The 25575-nt window shown below is 40.6% G+C and overlaps 1 long non-coding RNA gene across 1 annotated transcript in view; it reads left to right on the forward strand.

Moving 5' to 3' along the window:
* LOC133239410 (uncharacterized) overlaps positions 1-20211 on the forward strand; it is a 97497-nt gene extending 77286 nt beyond the window's left edge. The window contains exon 5 of the long non-coding RNA XR_009733830.1: positions 20040-20211. This is a non-coding gene — a long non-coding RNA (uncharacterized LOC133239410). The remainder of the gene's footprint in view (positions 1-20039) is intronic.
* The last annotated feature ends 5364 nt before the right edge of the window (positions 20212-25575 follow it).

The following is a 25575-nucleotide window of genomic DNA, read 5'->3' on the forward strand; positions in this document are numbered from 1 at the left end:
GGGAGATCTGGGTTCAATCCCTGGGTTGGGAAGATGCCCTGGAGAAGGGAAAGGCTACCCACTCCAGTATTCTGGCCTGGAAAATTCCATGGATTGTTTATCCATGAGGTTGCAAAGTGTTGGACCTGACTGAGAGACTTTCACTTTCATTTTCAAGAGGTAAACAATAATAACAACTACCTCTCAGGGTTACTGAAACAATTCAATATGTTAATTCATATAAAATGCTTCAAACAGTGCCAGGCATGTGTCATCTGCTCAGTAAATGCGGAGGCCACCTCAAGTTCTCCAGTTCACGGAGGGAGCTAATATTTCTCACTCTCCACAGCCTCACTCTTGTATGTCCATAGTTTACTTCTTAAATAGTGTAAATTGCATTGTCCATCTTTATAATTATTTCTTTCCAAACACCTTAATCCCTTCGTTCTATTATCCCTAATATATATGTGTACATATGTAGCAAAGCTCCAAGCTGATTAGAACCAAACACCAGCTTTATGACTTCACGTGAACAAGGAAGACTGCAGGTGGAAACCACCGAGAGTGCTGACTCTATTCAGCTGCAGTTCATGAATCAACATCTCTAACAAATCCATAACACCACTTGGCAATCTAACTGCACTTTCTTGTTTCCAAATTATCTGTTTCATACATGCTCTTCTCTCCTCTTACCCTCCACGGCCATCATGGACTATTCCTTAGCTGATGACTTCACTTCATGGATCACTGAGAAAGCAGAATCAACAAGGAGGAATTTTATCTTCTTTTCCACCACCAAATCCCCTGCTTCACTTGCCTCTGTGCTTACACTGACTCTTTTCTGTTCTCAAGATTCAGAGGCCGATTAGGCGTGTCAGCCTGATTGAATCCCCTCTAGTCTCCTTAGGCACTTGGGACCATAATAGTTCCCTGTCTTTCCTATATCATCAATTTCTCTTTCTCCCTCTCAGATCATTGTCATCATGGAAATAGTCTAGTGTTTCTTCTGTAATGAACAATTAAAAAAAAACTTCTTTCAAAGCCCCAGATGGATTTCTTGGTGACTTCTACTAAATATTAAAGGAAGAAATTATGCTAATTCTCTTTCAGAAGATAGTAGGACAGGGAACACAGGGAACACTTCCTAACTCATTCTAAGAGGCCAGCATTACACTAATATTAAAACTGAAAAAAGACATTAAAAGAAAATAAACTACAGTCTAATATCTCTCAATAACATAGATGCAAAGATCCTCAACAAAATATTAGCAAATCCTATCCAACAATGTGTAAAAAGAATTATACACCACAACCAAGTAGAATTTATCCCAGGGATACAAGACTTTCAACTTTGGAAAAATCAGTTAATGTATCCAGTCATATCAACAGACTAATGACAAAGAATCACATGGCCATATCAATAGATGCAGAAAAAGTATTTAAATAAAATCCAGACCTATTCATGATAAACACTTTCAGATCAACTATACTTGAATAAAATTAAAATATTAAAAAAGGCGTTCAGTAAATTAGGAATAGGGATGAACTTCAAACTGATAAAGAGTATCTACAAAAAAATCTACAGCTAACAACATACTTAATAGTGAAAATCTTGAAGATTTCCCATTAAGATCTGGTACAAAGCAAGCTTGTCCCCTAAATCATATTGGAAGCCCTTGCTAATGCAATCAGACAAGACAAAAAAGCAAAGGAAGAAAAGAAACAACAATGATATATCATTACATACCTATTAGAATGGCCAAAATCCAAATACCAACACCAGCAAATGCTGACAAGGTAGGGATTAGCATGAACTCCCATTCACGGCTGGTGGAAATGCAAACTAGTAAAGCCACTGTAGAAGATAGTGTGGGATTTCTTAGAAAAATAAACATCTACCATAGGATCCAGCAAATTGTGCTGCTTGTATTTACCTAAAGGGGTTAAAAATGTATGTCCAAACAAGAAACCTACACATAGATATTTATAGTAGCTTTATTCATAATTGGCAAAAAAGTGGAAGCAACCAAGATACCCTTCAGTAGGTGAATGGATAAATAAAAACTGGTACATCAGTTTTTGGTTGTACCAAAAACTGGTACAACTCATTTATTCAGAAATGGGTTTAGCATTAGAAAGAAGTGAGCTTATCAAACCATGAATAGACCTGGAAGGATCTTGTTACTAAGTGGAAGAAGCCAACCTGAAAAGGCTACATAGAATACTATTCCAAAGCAAAACTATGGAGGCAGTAAAAAGATCAGGGGTTTCCATAGTTGGGCAGGGGTGGTGGGGGATGAAGGACAGAGAGCACATAGGACTTTTACGGTAAACTCCGTATGATATGATGATAGACATGTCATATACTTGTCCATACCTACAGAAGGTACAACATCAAAAGTGAACGCTACGGTAAACTATGGACTTTGGGCACTTATGATATGTCATTGTATGCTTATCACTTGTAACAAATGCATTACTCTGGCAGTGGGGGAGGGGGGCGGGTGGAGTGTTGAAGATGGGGGAGGCTATGCATGTGAGGGGATAGGTGTATTTGGAAAACCTCTGTACCTTCTTCTTAATTTTATTGTGAATCAAAAATTTCTCTGTAAAAAAGTCATTTAAAAAAACCCCAAACTTCCTTGACCTACATTTTCTGCTAACTACTGTCTATTTGCTTTCTTTCACAGTACAACTGTTTTGCAACTTGTATTATGAAAACTTTCAGATATATATATAAAAGAACTACAAAATGAACCTGTGTGTACTCTCCATACATATTTAAAAATTTTAAACTTTTGGTCATATTTTCTTCATTATTTTTTGCTTTAACACTTTAAAGCAAATATCAGACCTTATGACGTTTCACTTATAAATATTTTAGTGCATCTCTTAAGTGCATTTTCTTACATAACCATACCTAACAGAATGAACAAAAATTCTTTACTGTCAACTAATATCCGGCTTAGATTCATATTTCCTCAATTATTCCCCAAATAGCTTATGTTGGTTTAGTTGAAAAACAACCCAAGCAAGTTTCCTACAATGCATTTGATCTTTATCTTTTAAACAGAATTCAGTCTTAAAAAAGTTCAATCAAAAACATATATTGTTTTTCTATGCTATGGTTGGTTGTCCTGTAAAATGCCCCATGCATGTGTGCATGCTAAGTCTCTTCAGTTGGGTCTGACTCTTTGTGACCCTATGGACCATAGCATGCCAGGATCCCCTGTCCTTGGGATTCTCCAGCCCCATGCAGTGTAATTCCTAAGATAACCCCACTTCCTCATCTGCCTTTTTCCCTCCAACTCTCCTGGTTGGGTTTTCTGCTCCCACATCCTGTGACAACAACTCTGTGATGTACATGTTACCACTGCCAACCGGCATGTCTCTTTTCTCACTTTTCTTGGTGTCTCAGCATCATTTGACAGCTGACCTTCCCTGCTTCTTAAAATTCTGTCTTCTCTTGGCCTCTGAGATCCATATTCTCCTATATTTCCTCTCCTTTCAGGCCTAGCTCTTCCTCAGTCTCTCTCTCTTTTTTATTTTTGCTATGACTGACCTCCACATATTGGAGTGGCCACTATTTAGAGCTTCAGCTTGGGTCTCTTCTGCTTCCCTGTGTGCTTACCTAATCTCTTGTTGCTGTTCAGTTTCTCAGTCATGTCTGGCTCTTTGTAACCCCATGAACTGTAGCACACCAGGCTTCCCTGTCCTTGCCACCTCTCAGAGCTTGACTCATGTCCATTGAATCAGTGTTACCATCCAACTATCTCATCCTCTGTCATCCCCTTCTCCTCCTACCTTCAATCCTTCCCAGCATCAGGGTCTTTTCAATGAGTCAGCTCTTTGCATCAGGTGGCCAACATATTGGAGCTTCAGCTTCAGCATCAGTTCTTCCAATGAATATTCAGAACTGATTTCCTTTAGGATGGACTAGTTGGATCTCCTTGCAGTCCAAGGGACTCTCATGAGTCTTCTCCAACACCATAGTTCAAAAGTGTCAATTCTTCAGTGCTCAGCCTTCTTTATGCTCCAACTTTCACATCCGTACATGACTAATGGAAAAATCATAGCTTTGACTAGACAGAACTTTGTCAGCAAAGTGATGTCTCTGCTTTTTGATACACTGTCTAGGTTTGTCATAACTTTTTCTCCAAGGTGCAAGTTTTAAATATCATGCATACTCAGGGAGATAGTGAAGGACAGGGGAGCCTGGTATGCTGCAGTCCATTGGATTGCAAAGAGTCGGACATGGCTCAGTGACTGAACAACAATGAAAATGCATAGTTAGCTCTCAAATCTATGTCTTCTGGCCTAATTTCTTCAAAGTTAGCAAGTTAAAATTTTACCTTCTTGCCTGAACTTACATTTGAATGTTTAACAAGTATCTAACAATTTAACTTCTCAAAAGCAGAATACATCTTTCCAGCATTCTCTGATCATGAATCCTCCTTTCACCCAGTTCTTTCAAATTTCAGTACTTACTACCATAAACTATCCAATTTCTTAAGCCTTGATTTTAGGAATCATTGTTGGTTTCTCTTCTTTTCCTTAACTCTCACTTTTAATCCTTTAGTAAGATTTATTGACTTCAAAACATACCCCAACCCTGCCCTCCTTTTTCTCTTTCCACAGATACCCCAGCCCTTCTTCTCTAGATTTATCTCTGCATTCTCAATTGGCTTTCCTGCTTCTATTTCTTCTTCCATTCACTCCATCTTTCCAACAACATCTAGGGTAAAAATCTTAAGGATGTAAATGAGAACATGTTATCTTCTTGCTTATCCTCTCACTCCCCGCCCCCATAATGGCTCCTCTGGTGGCTCAGAGGTTAAAGCTCTGCCTGCAATGCGGGAGACCTGGGTTTGATCCCTGGGTCGGGAAGATCCCCTGGAGAAGGAAATGGTAACCCACTCCAGTATTCTTGCCTGGAGAATCCCATGGACGGAGGAGCCTGGTGGGCTACAGTCCACGGGGTTGCAAAGAGTCAGACACGACTGAGTGACTTCACTTTCACTTTCATTACTCTGACCTACTTTTGTATCCTGTATTCTATCATTCTCTTCCCCAGCCAAACTAAGCAGGAATCAGAATATTGGAGAATAGGAAAATCAACTGCATTGGCGAGGGTGGTGAGAGAACTTCACAAGGTTACCATGATGCTTCAGCTAAGCCCCTTCTGATACACACTCTTTAAATTGACAGATGTGTGTATTCATGCAGGGGCACAGATCGTCAACTGCAGGTCACCACAGCAACATCAATCTTTCTCTTTATCCTTTCTTAAAGGCATTGTTTCAAACAGCAAAAAAGACAATTCTCTTGTTCTCTCTTGGCTCCCTGCTGCTGCTGCTGCTGCTAAGTCGCTTCTGTCGTGTCCGACTCTGTGCGACCCCACAGATGGCAGCCCACCAGGCTCCCCCGTCCCTGGGATTCTCCAGGCAAGAACACTGGAGTGGGTTGCCATTGCCTTCTCCTTGGCTCCCAGTTCTCTTCTTCTTCTTCTTTTTTTTTTTTTACTGAACTCTTGAACCTGTTATTATGTAATTATGTCGTCATTTTGTGTGTTTCTATGTGCGCCTCCTTCTTCTCCATTGGTCTCTAAGCTCTGGGAGAGAGGGTTCATATCCATTCTGAACACCATATGCTTGCAGTGAGTAACTGTGCCTGATACATAAATATTTTTGAATGAAAAAATGCACGAATATCGTCCTGTGTGACTCAATTGATTTCTTTGCTCTTATTGAGAATCCTGTGCCCATGTGTTCTTTAAGAACATGTACAAATCTGAAGTAGATGAAGGGATGGTATGTGTATGCCATATGAGGATCAGCGGAGATCATTTTGGGAGAAAATCTGAGAAAGACTACATCTGCTTTTCCTTTTCTCCTGAGAAAATACGAAGATGTTCTACAAGTGGATAGAAATGTCTATTCCAAATGGTCATAGGCGGCTAAGAGCCAGGAGTTTTTCTGGTTTAAAAAAGTTTTAAACAGTTGTTGTCACTGTTTAAACAGACCTTGGGTTCATTGGAGTCATCAGAATCTGTGGCTAATGACACCCTCTCATGGTTGGTTCATGCCAGGCTCACTGTAGTCCAAATTTTGTGTTCACCTTTCTTTTGCTTTCCTTTCTGTATCAGTCTATTAAATCCTTAGGCATGCATAAAAGCATGTATTTTATTTGATTGGTTTTTAATTTTATAGAAAGTGTGTCAAACTGCTTCCAATCTTTTGTATTGCCATTCTTTTCAAGGCTGTATTATATTTCATTGAGTGGTTATAGGATGTTTATTCATCTGTTCTTCTGCTAATGGACATTTGGGTCAATAATATTATACAGCTATCCTTTTGAGCTTGTCCTTGGCCTCCAGAATTCAGTGAAGCCAATTTCTTTTAGGTTTCTAGGTAGTGAGAAATGTGCTAGATTCTATGGGAGATGTCAAGAGGTGTAAGAAATGTGACTGTCCTTTGAGGGTTCACACCCTGGAGATAAGAGTCTGAGAGAGCAGAATTTGCTAAATGCTGCAGAGGCAGCTCACAGTAGAGTCAGACAGAGGGGAATAAGAGAGATTTTATTTAAAGTTCCAGGCAGTTTGAATGATGGATCAAGGTGAATGTGTATGAACTTGTTTGGTGGGAAAAGGGGACAGTTGAAGAGAGAAAGTATTTCATGAGTGGGAATAATGTAGAGTAGAGGTAGGAAAAGCTACAGAGAATCTGCAAGACAGTGATATCCTCGGGGCAGGTAAGGGAGTGGGGTGGTTGAAGCCTGAGTCACAGGATAGACAGAAGGTGCAGTTCAGGAAGGAGAAGTTTATTAAGGAGGAAGAGAGGTAGGATTTCAACCTTGAAAACTTTACAGGTTGGGAGGAAGAGTTGAGCTTTTATTCCATTTACAGTTGAGAATCACTATAGGGCACAGAGTTGACCACTTTGGAGGCTCTCCAGGTGCATCTGTGTGGTGCTTGAAGGGGGAGGTCTTGATGGGACCATATCCTCTTTGGGACCTCTTACAGTTATGCTAAGACAAGTGTGTATAGTAGCTGGGAGATGCTGTGGATATTTGTTTTGCTTTTAGTTTCTTTTTTTTTAAAATTTTTTAATATAAATTTATTTATTTTAATTGGAGGTTAATTACTTTACAATATTGTATTGGTTTTGCCATATATCAACATGAATCTGCTACAGGTATACATGTGTTCCCCATCCTGAACCCCCCTCACTCCTCCCTCCTCGTACCATCCCTCTGGGTCATCCCAGTGCACCAGCCCCAAGCAACAAGTATCATGCATTGAACTTGGACTGGCAATTCATTTCATATATGATATTACACATATTTCAATGCCATTCTCCCAAATCATTCCACCCTCTCCCTCTCCCACAGAGTCCAAAAGACTGTTCTATACATCTGTGTCTCTTTTGCTGTCTCGCATACAGGGTTATCGTTACCATCTTTCTAAATTCCATATATATTCGTTAGTATACTGTATTGGTGTTTTTTTTTTTTTTTTCTGGTTTACTTCACTGTGTATAATAGGCTCCAGTTTCATCCACCTCATTAGAACTGATTCAAATGTATTCTTTTTAATGGCTGAGTAATACTCCATTGTGTATATGTACCACAGCTTTCTTATCCATTCATCTGCTGATGGACATCTAGGTTGCTTCCATGTCCTGGCTATTATAAACTGCTGCAATGAACATTGGGGTACACGTGTCTCTTTCCCTTCTGGTTTCCTCGGTGTGTATGCCCAGCAGTGGGATTGCTGGGTCATAAGGCAATTCTATTTCCAGTTTTTTAAGGAATCTCCACACTGTTCTCCATAGTGGCTGTACTAGTTTGCATTCCCACCAACAGTGTAAGAGGGTTCCCTTTTCTCCACACCCTCTCCAGCATTTATTGCTTGTAGCCTTTTGGATAACAGCCATTCTGACTGGCACGAAATGGTACCTTATTGTGGTTTTGCTTTGCATTTCTCTGATAATGAGCGATGTTGAGCATCTTTTCATGTGTTTGTTAGCCATCTGTATGTCTTCTTTGGAGAAATGTCTATTTAGTTCTTTGGCCCATTTTTTAATTAGGTCATTTATTTTTCTGGAATTGAGCTGCAGGAGTTGCTTGTATATTTTTGAGATTAGTTGTTTGTCAGTTGCTTCATTTGCTATTATTTTCTCCTATTCTGAAGGCTGTCTTTTCACCTTGCTTAGAGTTTCCTTTGTCATGCAGAAGCTTTTAAGTTTAATTAGGTCCCATTTGTTTATTTTTGCTTTTATTTCCAATATCCTGGGAGGTGGGTCATAGAGGATCCTGCTGTGATTTATGTCGGAGAGTGTTTTGCCTATGTTCTCCTCTAGGAGTTTTATAGTTTCTGGTCTTACGTTTAGATCTTTAATCCATTTTGAGTTTATTTTTGTGTATGGTGTTAGAAAGTGTTCTGGTTTCATTCTTTTACAAGTGGTTGACCAGTTTTCCCAGCACCACTTGTTAAAGAGATTGTCTTTAATCCATTGTATATTCTTGCCTCCTTTGTCAAAGATAAGATGTCTATAGGTGCATGGATTTATCTCTGGGCTTTCTATTTTGTTCCATTGATCTATATTTCTGTCTTTGTGCCAGTACCATACTGTCTTGATGACTGTGGCTTTGTAGTAGAGCCTGAAGTCAGGCAGGTTGATTCCTCCAGTTCCATTCTTCTTTCTCAAGATTGCTTTGGCTATTCGAGGTTTTTTGTATTTCCATACAAATTGTGAAATTATTTGTTCTAGCTCTGTGAAAAATACCGTTGGTAGCTTGATAGGGATTGCACTGAATCTATAGATTGCTTTGGGTAGTATACTCATTTTCACTATATTGATTCTTCCGATCCATGAACATGGTATATTTCTCCATGTATTAGTGTCCTCTTTGATTTCTTTCACCAGTGTTTTATAGTTTTCTATATATATACATCTTTAGTTTCTTTAGGTAGATATATTCCTAAGTATTTTATTCTTTTCGTTGCAATGGTGAATGGAATTGTTTCCTTAATTTCTCTTTCTATTTTCTCATTATTAGTGTATAGGAATGCAAGGGATTTCTGTGTGTTGATTTTTTATCCTCCAACTTTACTATATTCATTGATTAGCTCCAGTAATTTTCTGGTGGAGTCTTTGGGGTTTTCTACGTAGAGGATCATGTCATCTGCAAACAGTGAGTTTTATTTCTTCTTTTCCAATTTGGATTCCTTTTATTTTTTTTTTTTTTTCTGCTCTGACTGCTGTGGCCAAAACTTCCCAAACTATGTTGAATAGTAGTGGTGAAAGTGGGCACCCTTGTCTTATTCCTGACTTTAGGGGAAATGCCTTCAATTTTTCACCATTTAGGATAATGTTTGCTGTGGGTTTGTCATCACAGGAATGCAAGGATTCTTCAATATCCGCAAATCAATCAATGTAATACACCACATTAACAAATTTAAAAATAAAAGTCATATGATTATCTCAATAGTTGCAGAGAAAGTCTTTGACAAAATTCAACATCCATTTATGATAAAAACTCTCCAGAAAGCAGGAATAGAAGGAACATACCTCAATATAATAAATGCTTTTAGTTTCTTTACCCAAGTATCTTCCTTGATACTTTCTATAGAATTTGCTGGTCTGCTAGGTGGCCAGTCTTTGTAGACAGAGACAATGATTTTTGAATGTTCTACATTAAGTCTAACACAAGGTTTTTTTCTCTTAAAATACTGCATGTCTTAGCATGTCTTGTTTTTAAAAAATTTTTATTCATTTATTTTTGGCTGTGCTGGGTTGTCATTGCTGCATGGGGTTTTCTCTAGTTGCAGATGGTAGGGGCTAATCTCGAGTTGCAGTGCTCGGGCTTGTCACTGTGGCTTCTCTTGTTGTGGACCATGGGCTCTAGGGTGAGCAGCATCAGTAGTCATGGGCTCAGTAGGTGCGGCTCCTGGGCTCTAGAAAACAGGCTCATTAGTTGCCGTACTTGGGCTTAGTTGTCCTGCGGCATGTGGCTTCTTCCCAGATCAGGGATTGAACTCATGTCTCCTGCATTGGCAGATGGATTCTTTACCACTGAGCCATCAGGAAAGCCCCTTACAATGTCTTTTATCAATATATTTTCCCATTTCATTTAGCTTATGCTTTCCAATTTCTCTATCTTTTTATGTTCTTTCTCAAGAGTTTCTCAAGCATAATACAAAAGCTTTTATATACACATATTTGGTATGTATAATATATATATTAGAAAATTTGTGAATTTTTGCCTAACTAAAAAAAAAAAAAAAAAAAAATTCCCTAAAAAACATGATGCTGTTAAAGTGGTGCACTCAGTATGCCAGCAAATTTGGAAAACTCAGCAGTGGCCCCAGGACTGGAAAAGGTCAGTTCTCATTCCAATCCCAAAGAAAGGCAATGCCAAAGAATGTTCAAACTACTGCACACTTGCACTCATTGCACACGCTAGCAAAGTAATGCTCAAAATTCTCCAAGTCAGGCTTCAACAGTACATGAACCATGAACTTCCATATGTTCAAGCTGGATTTTGAAAAGGCAGAGGAACCAGAGATCAAATTGCCAAAATCCACTGGATCATTGAAAAAGTCAAAGAGTTCCGGAAAAATACCTACTTCTGCTTTATTGACTACGCCAAAGCCTTTGACTGTGTGGATCACAACACACTGTGGAAAATTCTGAAAGAGATGGGAATACTTACTTGCTTCCTGAGAAATCTGTATGCAGGTCAAGAAGCAACAGTTAGAACTGGACATGGAACAACAGACTGGTTCCAAATCGGGAAAGGAGTACGTCAAGGCTGTATACTGTTACCCTGCTTATTTAACATATATGCAGAGTACATCATGAGAAATGCTGGGCTGGATGAAGCACAAGCTGGAATCAAGATTGCCAGGAGAAATAACAATAACCTCAGATATGCAGATGACACCACCCTTATGGCAGAAAGTGAAGAACTAAAGAGCCTCTTGATGAATGTGAAAGAAGAGAGTGAAAAAGTCGGCTTAAAGCTTAACATTCAGAAAATGAAGATCATGGCATCTGGTCCCATCACTTCATGGCAAATAGATGGGGAAACAGTGGAAACAGTGAGAGGCTTTATTTTCTTGAGCTCCAAAATCACTGCAGATGGTGACTGAAGGCATGAAATTAAAAGACACTTGCTCCTTGGAAAATAAGCTATAACCAACCTGACAGCATATTAAAAAACAGAGGCATTACTTTGCCAACAAAGTTCCATCTAGGCAAAGCTATGGTTTTTCCAGTGGTCATATATGGATGTGAGAGTTGGACCATAAAGAAAGCTAACCGCTGAAGAATTGATGCTTTTGAACTGTGGTGTTGGAGAAGACTCTTGAGAGTCCCTTGGACTTCAAGGAGATCCAACCAGTCCATCCTAAAGGAGATCAGTCTTGGGTGCTCATTGGAAGGACCGATGCTGAAGCTGAAACTCCAATACTTTGGCCACCTGATGGGAAGAACTGACTCATTGGAAAAGACTCTGACGCTGGGAAGATTGAAGGTGGGAGAAGAAGGGAATGACAGAGGATGAGATGGTTGGCTGGCATCAGTGATACAATGGCCATGAGTTTGAATAGGCTCCAGGAGTTGGTGATGGACAGGGAAGCCTGGCATGCTGCAGTCCATGGGGTCATGAAGAGTCAGATATGACTGATCAACTGAACTGAAGGAGAAGGGTAGATTTGCTCTCTTGTTTATTTTAAAGATCTCTTTTCTGGAAGTTCAGTTTAGTTCAGTCAAATCAAATTCTCATTAAAGATACTTGAGTGGAAAGCTCACTCCCAGGACAGAGCCTGCAAAGGGGAACCCTTGATCCCCTAATTGTCTAGATTTCAACTCTAAAGTGTTTATTTCTGTATTGGAATATGAGCATGTTCCTTTAAGAAGTGGGTCAGGCATAGAACACTGAAAAGCTCAAATAAGTGACTGAACCAGAATCACCATGAAATCAGGTCATTAAGTCACTGTGACACCACAGCAGGCCAGAAGCAGCAATTTTGTAAATTAATACCTGGAGTTGAGCTGAGATGGGTTAAAAGCATTGATGTGATCTGATCTAATGTGGGAAAATGAAGTCGTGTTCAGGACTTCAGGAAGAAGTAAGACCTCTAGACTCAAAATCATCCTAGGGGCAGGCATGGGTCTGACATGTTTCTCACAGGTGTTAGGTGGATGTTGGCTAGTTCTTTTGGCTTAATGGATGAAAGGATTCATCCATTCCTCCTCATTCATTCATTCATCCTCTCCTTCAAGGGAGAAGGCTAGAAATTTTCTAGTTATGAGAAGGCATGTGTTTAAAAGTACAGAATTGAAAGGCATCTATATCTGGGTGTGCTGTGGATGGTGGGTGTCCCTGGGTATTTTGTATAAATGCTCCATGGCTCAGTCTCCTATCCCCAAGGAAAGGAGAAACATGCTGACCTCACAAGTCTTAATGCTATAAAGTTTTATTTATTTTTCTCCCCTTGTAAATATAAGCTCCACAAGGACAGGGACTTGGAGTGATTTATGCAGTGTTGTATCACCACAGCCCAGAACAATTTAACATTGCCTATAGTTATGTTGAATGAATAAATAAATGTATAAATAGGGTTATCACAACAAACTGTGGAAAATTCTTAGAGAGATGAGAATGCCAAACCACCTGACCTGCTTCCTGAGAAATCTGTATTCAGGCCAAGAGGCAACAGTTATAACCAGACATGGAACAACAGACTGGTTCCAAATTGGGAAAGTAATATGTCAAGGCTGTGTTTTGTCACCCTGCTTATTTAACTTGTATGCAGAGTACATCATGAAAAATGCTGGATGGATGAAGCTCAAGCTGGAATCAAGTTTGCCAGGAGAAAAGCCAGGAGAAATATGAATAATCTCAGATATGCAGACGACACCACCCTTATGGCAGAAAGTGAAGAAGAACTAAAGAACCACTTGATGAAAATGAGAAAAGAAAGCGAAACAGTTGGCTTAAAACTCAACATTCAGAACCCTAAGGTCATGGCATCTGGTCCCATCACTTCATGGCAAATAGATGGGGAAACAATGGAAACAGTGACAGACTTTATTTTTTTGGACTCCCAAATCACTGCAGATGGTGACTGCAGCCATGAAATTAAAAGACGCTTGCTCCTTGGAAGAAAAGCTATGACCAACCTAGACAGCATATTAAAAAGCAGAGACATTACTTTGCCAACAAAGGTCTATCTAGTCAAAGCAATGGTTTTTCCAATATTCATGTATGTATGTGAGAGTTGGTCTATAAAGAAAGCTGAGCACCGAAGAATTGATGCTTTTGAACTGTGGTGTTGGGAAAGACTCTTGAGAGTCCCTTGGACTGCAAGGAGATCCAACATGTCCATCCTAACGGAGATCAATCCTGAGTATTCATTGGAAGGACTGATGCTGAAGCTTAAACTCCAATACTTTGGCCCCCTGATGCGAAGAACTGACTCTTTTGAGAAGACCCTGATTCTGGGAAAGATTGAAGGCATGAGGAGTAGGGAATGACAGAGAATGAGATGGTTAGTGGGCATCACCGACTCAATGGACGTGAGTTTGAGTAGGCTCCAGGAGTTGGTGATGGACAGGGAAGCCTGGCGTCGCATGGGATTGCAAAGATTGGACCCTACTGAGTGACTGAACTGAACTGATAAATAGGATTGTTCTTTGGGCTCAATGAGCCCACTTTAAAGTGTCTACATACAAAGGTCCAAAAAATTTATTGGACTAAATGTCTGGGCCCACTTCTTTCTTTTCAACTGGGGAAGGGGCACAGATTGTGGCTAGATACTGGAGGAGGAGATCCATATTTGCACTTCTTAATGGTAACTATGAATTCTCTGATCAGAAGTGAGGACAGGGACCCAATATTTTCTAGCATCTTTTAGGGAGATACATATTTATATTTCTCTTGAATCCCATTCACTCATAGCCTGGTCATCTTTTTCTTACATACTCTGTTTAGTCCTGCTCCTTACTTTTGCTCTGACTCTGCATCCAACTAAGAATCATTTACCTTCTATCTGGCCTCCCAGGTCCTACCTAACCCTCTGGCAGGGCCCATTTCAATCTCATCCCCTCTGTGAGATCCTGCCTGCTACTTCCCACCTCTGGCAGATTTCCTTGACTTATTTTGTTCTTTTGGCATACATTCAGTGCAGACCATACACTTCCTGGATCCTTCAGGGCAGAGCAGCACAGGCCATGAGGACATAGGTCTGATCTACTTGGACTGGAGATTCTTCTATTGACTTTTGTTGTTATTCAGTCACTCAGTCATGTCCAACTCTTTGTGACCCATGAACTGGAGAACACCAGACTTCCCTGTCCTTTACTATCTCCTGGAGTTTGCTCAAACTCATATCCATTGAGTTGGTGATGACATCCAACCATCTCATCCTCTGTCACCCACTTCTCCTCCTGCCCTCAGTCTTTCCCAGCATCAGGGTCTTTTCCAGTGAGTCAGCTCTTTGCGTCAGGTGGCCAAAATATTGGAGCTTCAGCATCAGTCTTTCCAGTGAATGTTCAGGGTTGATTTCCTTTAGGATTGACTGGTCTTTTGACTAACATGTTTCAAATTCCTACCAAATGCCTAGCTCAGTGCAAAGTGCTGGAATAGACCCTAACAATGTGTTAGGAACAACTTTGAAAAGACCAAACACAATGAGAACTCTGCTGCTCTAGGTTTTGGCTTAAAAGAAGAGGGGGACCTTCAAGTCCTAGAGATTTAGCCCTTATTATCTGGATCTGTATGCATCTTCCTTTTTCTATTGCAAAAGCTTTAGTAATACAATAGTCCAGACAGGTTGTGAGATTTCCCTGCACACATGCTGAGGAGCTTCTGCCTGCTGGTATGGTCAGAGTACATTGCAGTGTGATGGGAAATGGTGATTTTACTTGAATCTTGTGGACTTCATGAATTTTCTAATAGAATAATCATAGTCAGTTCTTTTCAAAGTAGTGTGAATTTTTCGAAGTAAGAGTTACATAGAACCTTGGTATATAAATGGATAAAGAGTGAGCAGCTCCAGAGAGTGTATGTTCTAGGAAAGGTTGGAGATATCAGAGTCCTGACTCTTCATCCTCCTTTTTCTTTCAGAATTTTGTTAATGTCCTTTCATAAAATTTAGAGGTCATGATCCATAGTGGAAAATGTAAGATTTAAAAAGTCTTCAAGGCCAGGTGGTGGGTTGTTATTATTTTTTTAGATGACTTCTAGTTGAGCTATTTCAAATCCTGGAAGATGATGCTGTTAAAGTGGTCCACTCAGTATGCCAGCAAATTTGGAAAACTCAGCAGTGGCCACAGGACTGGAAAAGGTCAGTTTGCATTCCAATCCCAAAGAAAGGCAATGCCAAAGAATGCTCAAACTACTGCACAATTGCACTCATCTCACACACTAGTAAAGTAATGCTTAAAATTCTCCAAGCCAGGCTTCAGCAATACATGAACCGTGAACTTCCAGATGTTCGAGCTGGTTTTAGAAAAGGCAGAGGAACCAGAGATCAAATTGCCAACATCTGCTGGATCATCAAAAAAGCAAGAGAGTTCCAGAAAAACATCTATTTCTGCTTTATTGACTATGCCAAAGCCTTGGACTGTGTGGATCACAATAAACTGTGGAAAGTTCTGAAAGAAATGGGAACACCAGACCACCTGATCTGCCTCTTGAGAAACCTATATACAGGTCAGGAAGCAACAGTTAGAACTGGATGTGGAACAACAGACTGGTTCCAAATAGGAAAGGGAGTACATCAAGGCTGTATATTGTCACCCTGCTTATTTAACTTATATGCAGGGTACATCATGAGAAACCCTGGGCTGGAAGATGCACAAGCTGGAATCAAGATTGCCAGGAGAAATATCAATAACCTCAGATATGCAGATGACACCACCCTTATGGCAGAAAGTGAAGAGGAACTAAAAAGCCTCTTGATGAAAGTGGAAGAGGAGAGGGAAAAAGTTGGCTTAAAGCTCAACATTCAGAAAACTAAGATCATGGCATCTGGTCCCATCACTTCATGGGAAATAGATGGGGAAACAGTGGAAACAGTGTCAGACTTTATTTTTGGGGGGGGCTCCAAAATCACTGCAGATGGTGACTGCAGCCATGAAATTAAAAGACGCTTACTCCTTGGAAGGAAAGTTATGACCAACCTAGACAGCATATTGAAAAGCAGAGACATTACTTTGCCAACAAAGGTCCGTCTAGTCAAGGCTATGGTTTTTCCATTGGTCATGTATGGATGTGAGAGTTGGACTGTGAAGAAAGCTGAGCACCGAAGAATTGATGCTTTTGAACTGTGGTGTTGGAGAAGACTCTTGAGAGTCCCTTGGACTGCAAGGAGATCCAACCAGTCCATTCTAAAGGAGATCAGCCCTGGATGTTCTTTGGAAGGAATGATGCTAAAGCTGAAACTCCAGTACTTTGGCCACCTCATGTGAAGAGTTGACTCATTGGAAAAGAGTCTGATGCTGGGAGGAATTGGGGGCAGGAGGAGAAAGGGACAACAGAGGATGAGATGGCTGGATGGCATCACCGACTCGATGGACATGAGTTTGAGTGAACTCCGGGAGTTGGTGAAGGACAGGGAGGCCTGGCGTGCTGCAAATCATGGTGTCACGAAGAGCTGGACACGACTGAGCGACTGAACTGAACTGAACTGAACAATCCCTTCAGGGAAAAAGAAACTCACACTGAGTGAACTCTTTTCTTATGCCCATTCCTTTGTCCACTATTTCATTATGTCTTCATGCTTACTCTAGGAAGTTGGTTTTGATATACCCATTTCACAGATGAAGAAAATGAACCAAGAGAGATTCAGGATTTTGCCCACGATTACCTATGTTTTAATGGTTTGAGCCAAGATTCAAACCCAGTATTTCTATTTAAAAAAAAAAAATTATTTATTGATTTGGCTGTGCCAGCCTGTAGTTGCAGCATTTGGGATCTAGTTCTCTGACTAGGGATTGAACCTGGACCATCTACATTGACAGTGAGGAGTCTTACCCACTGGAATAGAATACCAGGGAAGTCCCAAATCCAGGTCTTTCTGACTTCGGCATCAGAGCTTGTCATCACCTCCACCCTAGCACTCTATTTCTCCTGGAATGGTCAGTGGCAAAGCTACTCTCAAGAGCATGGAAGACAGAGGACATTTTTAAGATCACAACCCTTCCTATTAGTCTCTTTTTTCCTTGGTCTGTGCCAAAAATGAAAGCCAATATTTTTGGTAAAGAACAAGTCTATTGTCACTCACACACACACACACACACACACACACACACACGGTGAGTAGGACACTGGTTGGGGTGGGGGATGGATGGAACAGGAAAGAGGGGAAGAGAGAAAAGAAGGCTCCAGGACTTGTCTAAGGTTAAAAGATCAGCATCGAAGGATATTAGATTTCCTACTTCAAAAATTTGCTTGTAAGACTGACTTCAGTGAGAGTCTCATGTTTCTGGGGAAAAGTGGATATTTTGGCTGCCCCAGAACCTGATGGTTTATATGTGTCCCAGAGATGGAACCCATGGAAGGTCTGCAAGATGGAGAAGGAAATGACAACCCACTCCAGTATTCTCACCTGGATAATCTCATGGACAGGGGAGCCTGGTGGGCTATAGTCCATGGGGTTTCAGAGGAGTCAGGCACGTCTTTGCAACTGACCAACGGAGATGGAACCCATGGGAGGTCTGGAAAATAACCTCCTGTTAGAGCTCTCTCTACATGCTCAGTCATTTCCGACTCTTTGTGACCCCATGGATTGTAGCCCACCAGACTCCTCTGTCCAAGGAACTTTCCAGGCAAGAATACTGGAGTGGGTGGCATTTCCTCCTCCAGGGCATCTTCCCCACCCAGGGATTGAATCCAGGTCTCCTGCATTGACAGGCAGATTCTTTTGCACTCAGCTGCTGGGGAAGCTCCACCTGTTAGAGCTGGTCGTCTACTGAAGACACACAGCGGGTGCAAAGTTCTGCTCTCCAGACTGTCATACCTGCCAAGTATGGAAGCCGTTCTCGGGTGGGAGCCCTGAGGAATGGCATCAGTTGGGGCCTCCAGTAATGCAATCACTTTTAATCAGCCTTTAATGAGGATATAAGCGGCCTCTGCTTACCTCTGTGGCAGAGAGGCAACTACACATAAACCTCAATTACTCAGACATTTAAAAATCAATTTCAAATAAAATGTCCAGGTGATGGAACTAAAGGGATTAGAAGGCTCAGGATGTATGCACAGGCCTGGCACGGCTTGTCAGTGCAATGGAGGTAGACAGCTCCTGTAACTTAATAAAGCTGGCCGGCTTTGTGCCCCGAGGGGCTTAGGGGAACAGGTCTTATCTCCCAGCTCCTCCCAGAAGCAGAGGAAGATTCCACTGACAAAGAAGAGAGCGCAAAATGACTTCTGCATGCTCAGACTATGGCAAATGTTATCCTCATTTTATTTTATAGTTGGTGAAGAGGAAATGTAGCCTTAGGCTACCACTGAAGCCCCCTCCCTCCTAACCTGGCCTCCAACTGGCCTAGCAGATCAGATGTATTACTATTTCTGTGGACAATCTCGACTTTTTTTTGCCAGTCATATCTCCTTATCATCCCCATCAACCTGCTGGTAATTTAGCTCAATAAACTTTTATCGAGCGTGTACCATGTAGCAGGCACTGTGCTGAGAAACACGGGGACACAAAGGTGAGGACATTGAAGTCTCTGCTTCACTTTACAGGGTAGAAGAAATGAGGCCAGCTCCCTGCCTGATCAAGGTTTACAGTCCTCCAAAACCAAGGTGCTTGTATATTTAGACATGGTAGGCTCTTTCATGTCTGAGCCTCAGTCCCTGTGGACAGGACAGAGCCCTGGGGATCAGCTGCTTAGCTATTCTTTTGATTCTGTGTGTTCAAGATGTTTATTCCAATTACTTTCTTCTCCTTTGTTATTTGCCTTAATTTCTCCATGTTGTAAGGTAACATACTTTTTTGGACTGTTGTGTGGATTAAATGAGCTACAATATTGTTATTGTTGTTCAGTTGTTAAGTCGTATATGACTCTTTGCTACCCCACCAAGCTTTCCTGTCTTTCACTATCTCCTGGAGCTTGCTCAAACTCATGTCCACTGAGTTGGTCATGCCATTTAACCAACTCATCCTCTGTTGCCCCCTTCTCCTCTTGCCCTCAGTCTTTCCCAGCATCAAGGTCTTTCCCAATGAATCAACTCTTAGTATCAGGTGGTCAAAGTATTGGAGCTTCAGCTTATTATAGTGGGTACAAATAGAGTTGTCTGTGTGGTACTACCATTCCTGTATTGAGAATTATCACCATTCATATTGTATTCAATGGTGTCCCTTGGAGTTGTCAAAGTATAATGTTACAAAAGTTAAAAACATGACTCACACCAAATGGAATGAATCTGAATCAAAAATCTATTCAGCTTATTAATTCATGAGGAGATCATTAGGATGGCAAATCTGGTTCAGATGAGAATCAGGAAGGGAATTTATACAGTCACTCAGTCAAGGAGATACTGAAATGAGTTTGTTAATAAGTTATAAAACTGGTTAATGACTTACAGAGCAATAAAACTATAGCCTTCTGGTTTTCTATCTTATAGAAATTGACCAGTCAGTAAACCCAGGTCTCTCGCATTGTAGGCAGACGCTTTACTGTCTGAGCCACCAGGGAAGTCAATCAAATACTAGTAAATAGAAAATTCAAACACAGGCAGATTCTCCCAGGTCACAGATGTAGCAAATATTTTAAAGGTCTAGATAGCAAGTATTTTTGGCTTTCTAGATCATACAACCTCTACTGAAGCTACTACCTTGGATACTGTAGCCCCCAAACTACTTTAGGTAATAACCAAATGGATGTGGTTGTTCCAGTAAAATTTTATGTACACATACATATGGCTGATGTTCATAGCTTGCCAACTCCTACCCAGATGATTAAATAGCCAGGGAAACAATGCCTAAGTGTGACACTGAGGGCACATGAAGTTATCTATTAGTAATTTTGGTTCATTTTTCTTAACAGAATCAAATTGAATGGGGCCTCCTGAAATTGCTGCTGCACCCCACCCCTCAACCACCTATATGGATTCAGCAGAGCATCTATGTTTATTCAGATGGACCACATTCTCTCCCTCCCTGTCCTCATCAGTATTGTCTGGACCATGGTTGGCACCTGACCCAAACTCAAAATCTGAAATGGAAGTAAATAATTCTTATCCAAGGCTGGTTGCTTTTATTTATTTGGCTGTACTGGTCTTAGTTGCATCATGTGGGATCTTTAACTGGGGCGTGTGGGATCTAATTCCTCAGCCAGGGATGGAACTTGGGCCCCCTGCGTTGGGATTGAGGAGTCTTAGCCACTGGACCACCAGGGAAGTCCCTAGTTGCTTTCTTGAGTGAAAGAAGTATATACTCTGGGGATGATGGATGAAGTAATTTTCTGCCACCTAATCCAGAAAGCAAAAGAATTGCGGTCAGAAGAAACCTGCTCACTGCCTCTCTGTGCCTCAGTTTCACTCTCCACACAGTGAGGGTAATAGTGGAAGAAATAGCTGAATAAATCCCTACCTCATGGGATGGTTGTATAGTTTAAGTGTGATAATGTGAGTAAAGCATCCAGCTTAGAGCACAGTGTGTGTGCTGTAAAAAGTGACTTCTCTTGCCTTTGATCCCTTTCCTAGCCTCTCCCATGGCTCCAATGCTAAATGGCTTTAGTATCAATACAGAAATTTTGCTGATACCACACCTCTGCCTCCTCTCTGCTTGAGTTCTGCCCTTTCCTCTTGACATTGATGTTTTCTTTCACCATTGAGAGCTAACTTTTAACTTTACTCAAACTGCTTCTTGTAACTTCCTGCTTTGTGCTTGAGTAACTATCCTGACTTCTCTCTTTTCTTCTATGAGTGAGGAGGAGCAGAGAGGACCAAGCAGAGCAAGAGTGTGGCTGAATGCTTTAAATAGATGATCTCTAAACCTCGTAACTATTCACTTTTAGGGACATATTATCTTTTTTTACTTTATTTACATAAAGTCAAATTTATTGAAATGAAACTTACAAAGGCAAAATTCAAAATTTGGGGTGTGCAGTTACATAAGCTCTGACAATCACTTATGTAACTAACATCACCCTGAAATATTTCCACGTGCACCTTTGTGCTCAATCCTGTATCCTCTCCTTCGATTCTGCCCTTGTAATTTTGTCATTTAAAAAATTTCATATAAATGCAATTTTGTATCTGGTTTCTTTCACTTAGAATAATGTTCTTAATGTTCACCCACCCATGTTGGAGCAGGTAAAGTAGCTCATTTCTTTTTATTCTTGAATAGAAATCCACTGTATGGTTGTATAAGTGTTTTTTTTTTTAATGGAAATATAGTTGATCTACAATGTTATGCTAATTTCAGCTGTACAGCGGTGACTCAGTTATACACATATATACATTCTTTCTTAAAATATTCTTTTCTATTATGATTGAATATAATTCCCTGTGCTACAGAGTAAGACCATTGTTTACACATTCTAAATACAACAGTTTGCATCTTCCAACCTCAAACTCCTAATCTATCCCTTACATACCACCCCTCTCCCACTTTACAATCACAAATCTGATCTCTATGTCTGTGAACCTGCTTCTGTTTTGTATAGTTTCATTTGTGCCATATTTTAATTTCATTTTTTATTGAAGTAGTTAATTTACATTGTAGTGCCAATCTCTGCTGTGCAGCAAAGTGAAAGTGACTCAGTTATAAACATATATACATTCTTCTTTAAAAAAATATTCTCTTGTGGTTTATCCCAGGAGATTGGATATAGTTCCTTGTGTTATACAGTAGACCTTGTTGTTTATCCATTCTAAATGCAATAGTTTGCATCTACCAACCCCAAACTCCCAGTCCATTCCTCTCCCTCCCCACTTCGCCTTAATGACAAGTCTGCTATGTTTATGATTCTATTTCATAAATAGATTCATTTGTGCCATATGTTAGATTCCACATATAAATGAAATCATATGGTATTTGTCTTTTTCTTTCTGACTTACTTCACTTAGTATGATAATCTCTACTTGCATCCATGTTGCTGAAAATGGCATTATTTCATTCTTTTTTTATGGCCATAGTACTATATGGCTGAGTATCCCATTGTATATATGCACCACATCTTCTTTATCCATTCATCTGCCAATGGATACTTCGGTTGTTTCCATGTCTTGGCTTTTGTAAATAGTGCCACTATAAACATAAGGGTGCATGTATCTTTTTCAATTATAGTTTTCTCCACATATTTGCCCAGGAGTGGATTTTCTGGATCACATGGAAACTCTATATGTTTAGTTTTCTGAGGAACCTCCATCCTGCTCTCCACGGGGGCTGCAGCACCTTGCATTCTCACCAACAGTGTAGGAGGGTTTCCTTCTCTTCATACTCGATTTTTTGATGATAACCATTTTGACTTGTGTGAGGTGATTATCTCATTTAGTTTTGATTGCATTTCCCTAATAATTAGTGATGTTAATAATTAGTGATGTTGAGTATCTTTTCATGTTCCTACTGCCATCTGTATATGTTCTTTGGAGAAATGTCTATTAAGGTCTTCTGCCAGTGTTTTGATTCGATTTTTTGTTGTTGAGTTGTATAGGCTGTTTGTATATTTTGGAGATTAAGCCTTTGTCAGTCATGTCATTCTGGTCAAAAAAGGAAAAAGTAATTACATATGTCAAATAATTCAAATGAGTCATAGGGATTGTTTTAATTAAAACCAAATTTTGTTGCAAAAGAATTATTTTAACAGGTATACAGCATGCCTATCACATTGTGGTTAACAAAAAATGTAATTGGATTAAGTAACTTCTGACTGGTTAAGAGGGTAATAGATGTAGGAACAGACAATCTGGGCTTTTGTGTGGTATTTTTGATACTTTTCTATTTATTTTGCTGCATGGCAAAAATAAAAGTCCAAATTCTTCCTGGGCTGTTTCATAACTGATAGATGAACTTGGCCTAATTGTTGATCCATAGAGAATGGTTGGAAATACCAATACCCTCAAGGTTAAATTTCCCAACTTTTGTTGTGGAAATATTTAGTCAACTAATGATCTCCTCCTGCTGTTAGCTTTGGCAGAAACTGCAACCCTTGTTCTGAAAGGAACACAAAATAATTCTCAAGGGGAACAAATACCTGTGGAAGCGCCCAAAGAACTAAAATGAAGATTGCACAACGTGGAGGAGAGATTTTAAACTTCTTACTGAAAGAAAAATGAAAAAATAATCTGCAAACACAGGGATGTACTTCCATGATTTGAATGAATTAAGCTGAAAAAAACCCTCACATCCAGAGATCCAAAGGACTCGTTGGAAATCTTAATGTCTCTCTTCCAAGTAAACTCTAAGTAGCCTGAAGAAACTTTCATTTGAGGTCAGTCTCATCCACTCATCCATCATCCATCCACCATTCATCCATCATCCCCCTATCCATCTAGCCATCATCCATCATCCATCCATCTCAATATATACTGGACATCTACTGAGGAGAATACAAAGATGTCAAGACAGGCTGTTACCTTCAAGAAGCTTAATGGAAGCACCACAGTCTGGTCTTTGTAGGTTTGTTTTAGCTAATATTTATTAGGATGGCCAAAATGTTCATTTGGATTTTTACATAAGAGGGAACAGAAAAAGCCAAATGGACTTTGTGGCCAACCCAATGCTTAGTATTAACTATGCAACAGGCACTCTTCCCTAGTGGCTTAGTTGGTAAAGAATCCACCTGCAATGCAGGAAACCTAGGTTCAATCCCTAGATTGGGAAGATCTCACAGAGAAGAAAATGGCAACCCACTCCAGTATACTTGTCTGGGAAACCCAAGGACAGAGGAGACTGACGGGTTATAGTCCATGCGGTTGCCAAAAGTATGACATGATTTAGCAACTAAACCACCACCACATGCTTAAACAGCAGGACAAATATCTCATTTAGTTTTTACAACTGTTCTATGAGAACACTGTATCATTTTCCTTTCAGGAAACTAAGGTATGGAAAAATTCTATACTAGTGTGTACATATACAGTAGCTAGCAGCAGATCTAAGCCTCGAATGAAGTCCATGTGACTTTAAGGTCAGTATCATGCTTTTGTCAGGGGCTTCCCTGATAACTCAGTTGGTAAAGAATCTGTGATGCAGGAGACCCTAGACTTCCTGGGTCTGGAAGATCCACTGGAGAAGGGATAGGCTACCCACTTCAGTATTCTTTGGCTTCCCTTGTGCCCAATGTGAGAGACATGGGTTCAGTCCCTGGAGAAGGAAAAAGCTACCCACTCCAGTATTCTGGCCCAGGGAATTCCATGGACTGTATATAGTCCATGGGGTTGCAAAGAGTCAGACACGACTGAGTGACTTTCACATCACGCTTTTAAATTTTAGATTATGAAACTAGTTTACATAAGATACAAATTTAGACCATGACTGTTCTTGTCCTAAAGTCTGGCAAATAGTGATAGTTATATTTTTAGAATGTGAAAATTATAATCATTATGTGTTTGTATGTGTTCCTTGGAGTGTCTTGAGAGTTTATGAAGAAGTGTGCCATATAGGCAGTATTAGTGAAGAATGTGTATCTTGCACCCAAATAGCTCACTTTTGGAGAAGGCAATGGCAACCCACTCTGGTACTCTTGCCTGGAAGGTCCCATGGGTGGAGGAACCTGGTGGGCTGAAGTCCCTGGGGTCGCTGGGAGTCGGACACGACTGGGCGACTTCACTTTTACTTTTCACTTTCATGCATTGGAGAAGGAAATGGCAACCCACTCCAGTGTTCTTGCCTGGAGAATCCCAGGGACAGGGCCTGGTGGGCTGCCATCTATGGGGTCGCACAGAGTTGGACACAACTGAAGCAGCCTCAGCAGCAACAGCAGCAGCAGCTCACTTTTAGTTGCAAAAAGCTGAGATCCTCCATTTGAAAGCTATTCCATTTGGTCATCAAGGGTTTTTGGTCTTTATGCTATCAACAAGAATGTCCTAGTAAGTGTCTGAAATCTTAGGAGTAGTAACAAATTTATTGAATGAGTTCTTAACCACATGGTTTGTGAGGATTCTGACCAGAGAGTGATAGTATGATGGCACACTCAACTGGGAGTTATTACAAAGGTGTGAGCAAAGCTAAGAGGAAATGATAAGGGTTGGTTAAGTACCCTGGGCTTAGTAAGAGGGAGGTCTCTTTTCCATGTTCTCCCTTTGCTCCCCTGGAATGAGGAGGGAGGAAACCATGCCTGGATCCCTGAGAGAGTTATAGCTGCAACTCAGGCTGCAGATATGGAAGAGGACTGCCTGCCAGAAGTTGGGAGGCTTTGGGAAGAGGAGCTCAGGCAGCAAAGAAAGAATGACAACAAATACATTCTCTTTCCTCCTGCCCTCCAGTACCCTGATGTCTCCATTGGCCAGAGGTCAAGGTTACATGGGTGAAGTAATGCAAAAGTGCCCCTTCCCAGAGCACAGAACAGGACAGGGAAGAGTGGACAGAGGATCTGGAAAGGCAGATGGACTTAGTCAGCAGGAGGGCTGAGTCAG

The sequence above is a fragment of the Bos javanicus genome, chromosome 26 (genome assembly GCF_032452875.1).
Source record: "Bos javanicus breed banteng chromosome 26, ARS-OSU_banteng_1.0, whole genome shotgun sequence".
In the NCBI taxonomy this organism is placed as follows: Eukaryota; Metazoa; Chordata; class Mammalia; order Artiodactyla; family Bovidae; genus Bos; species Bos javanicus.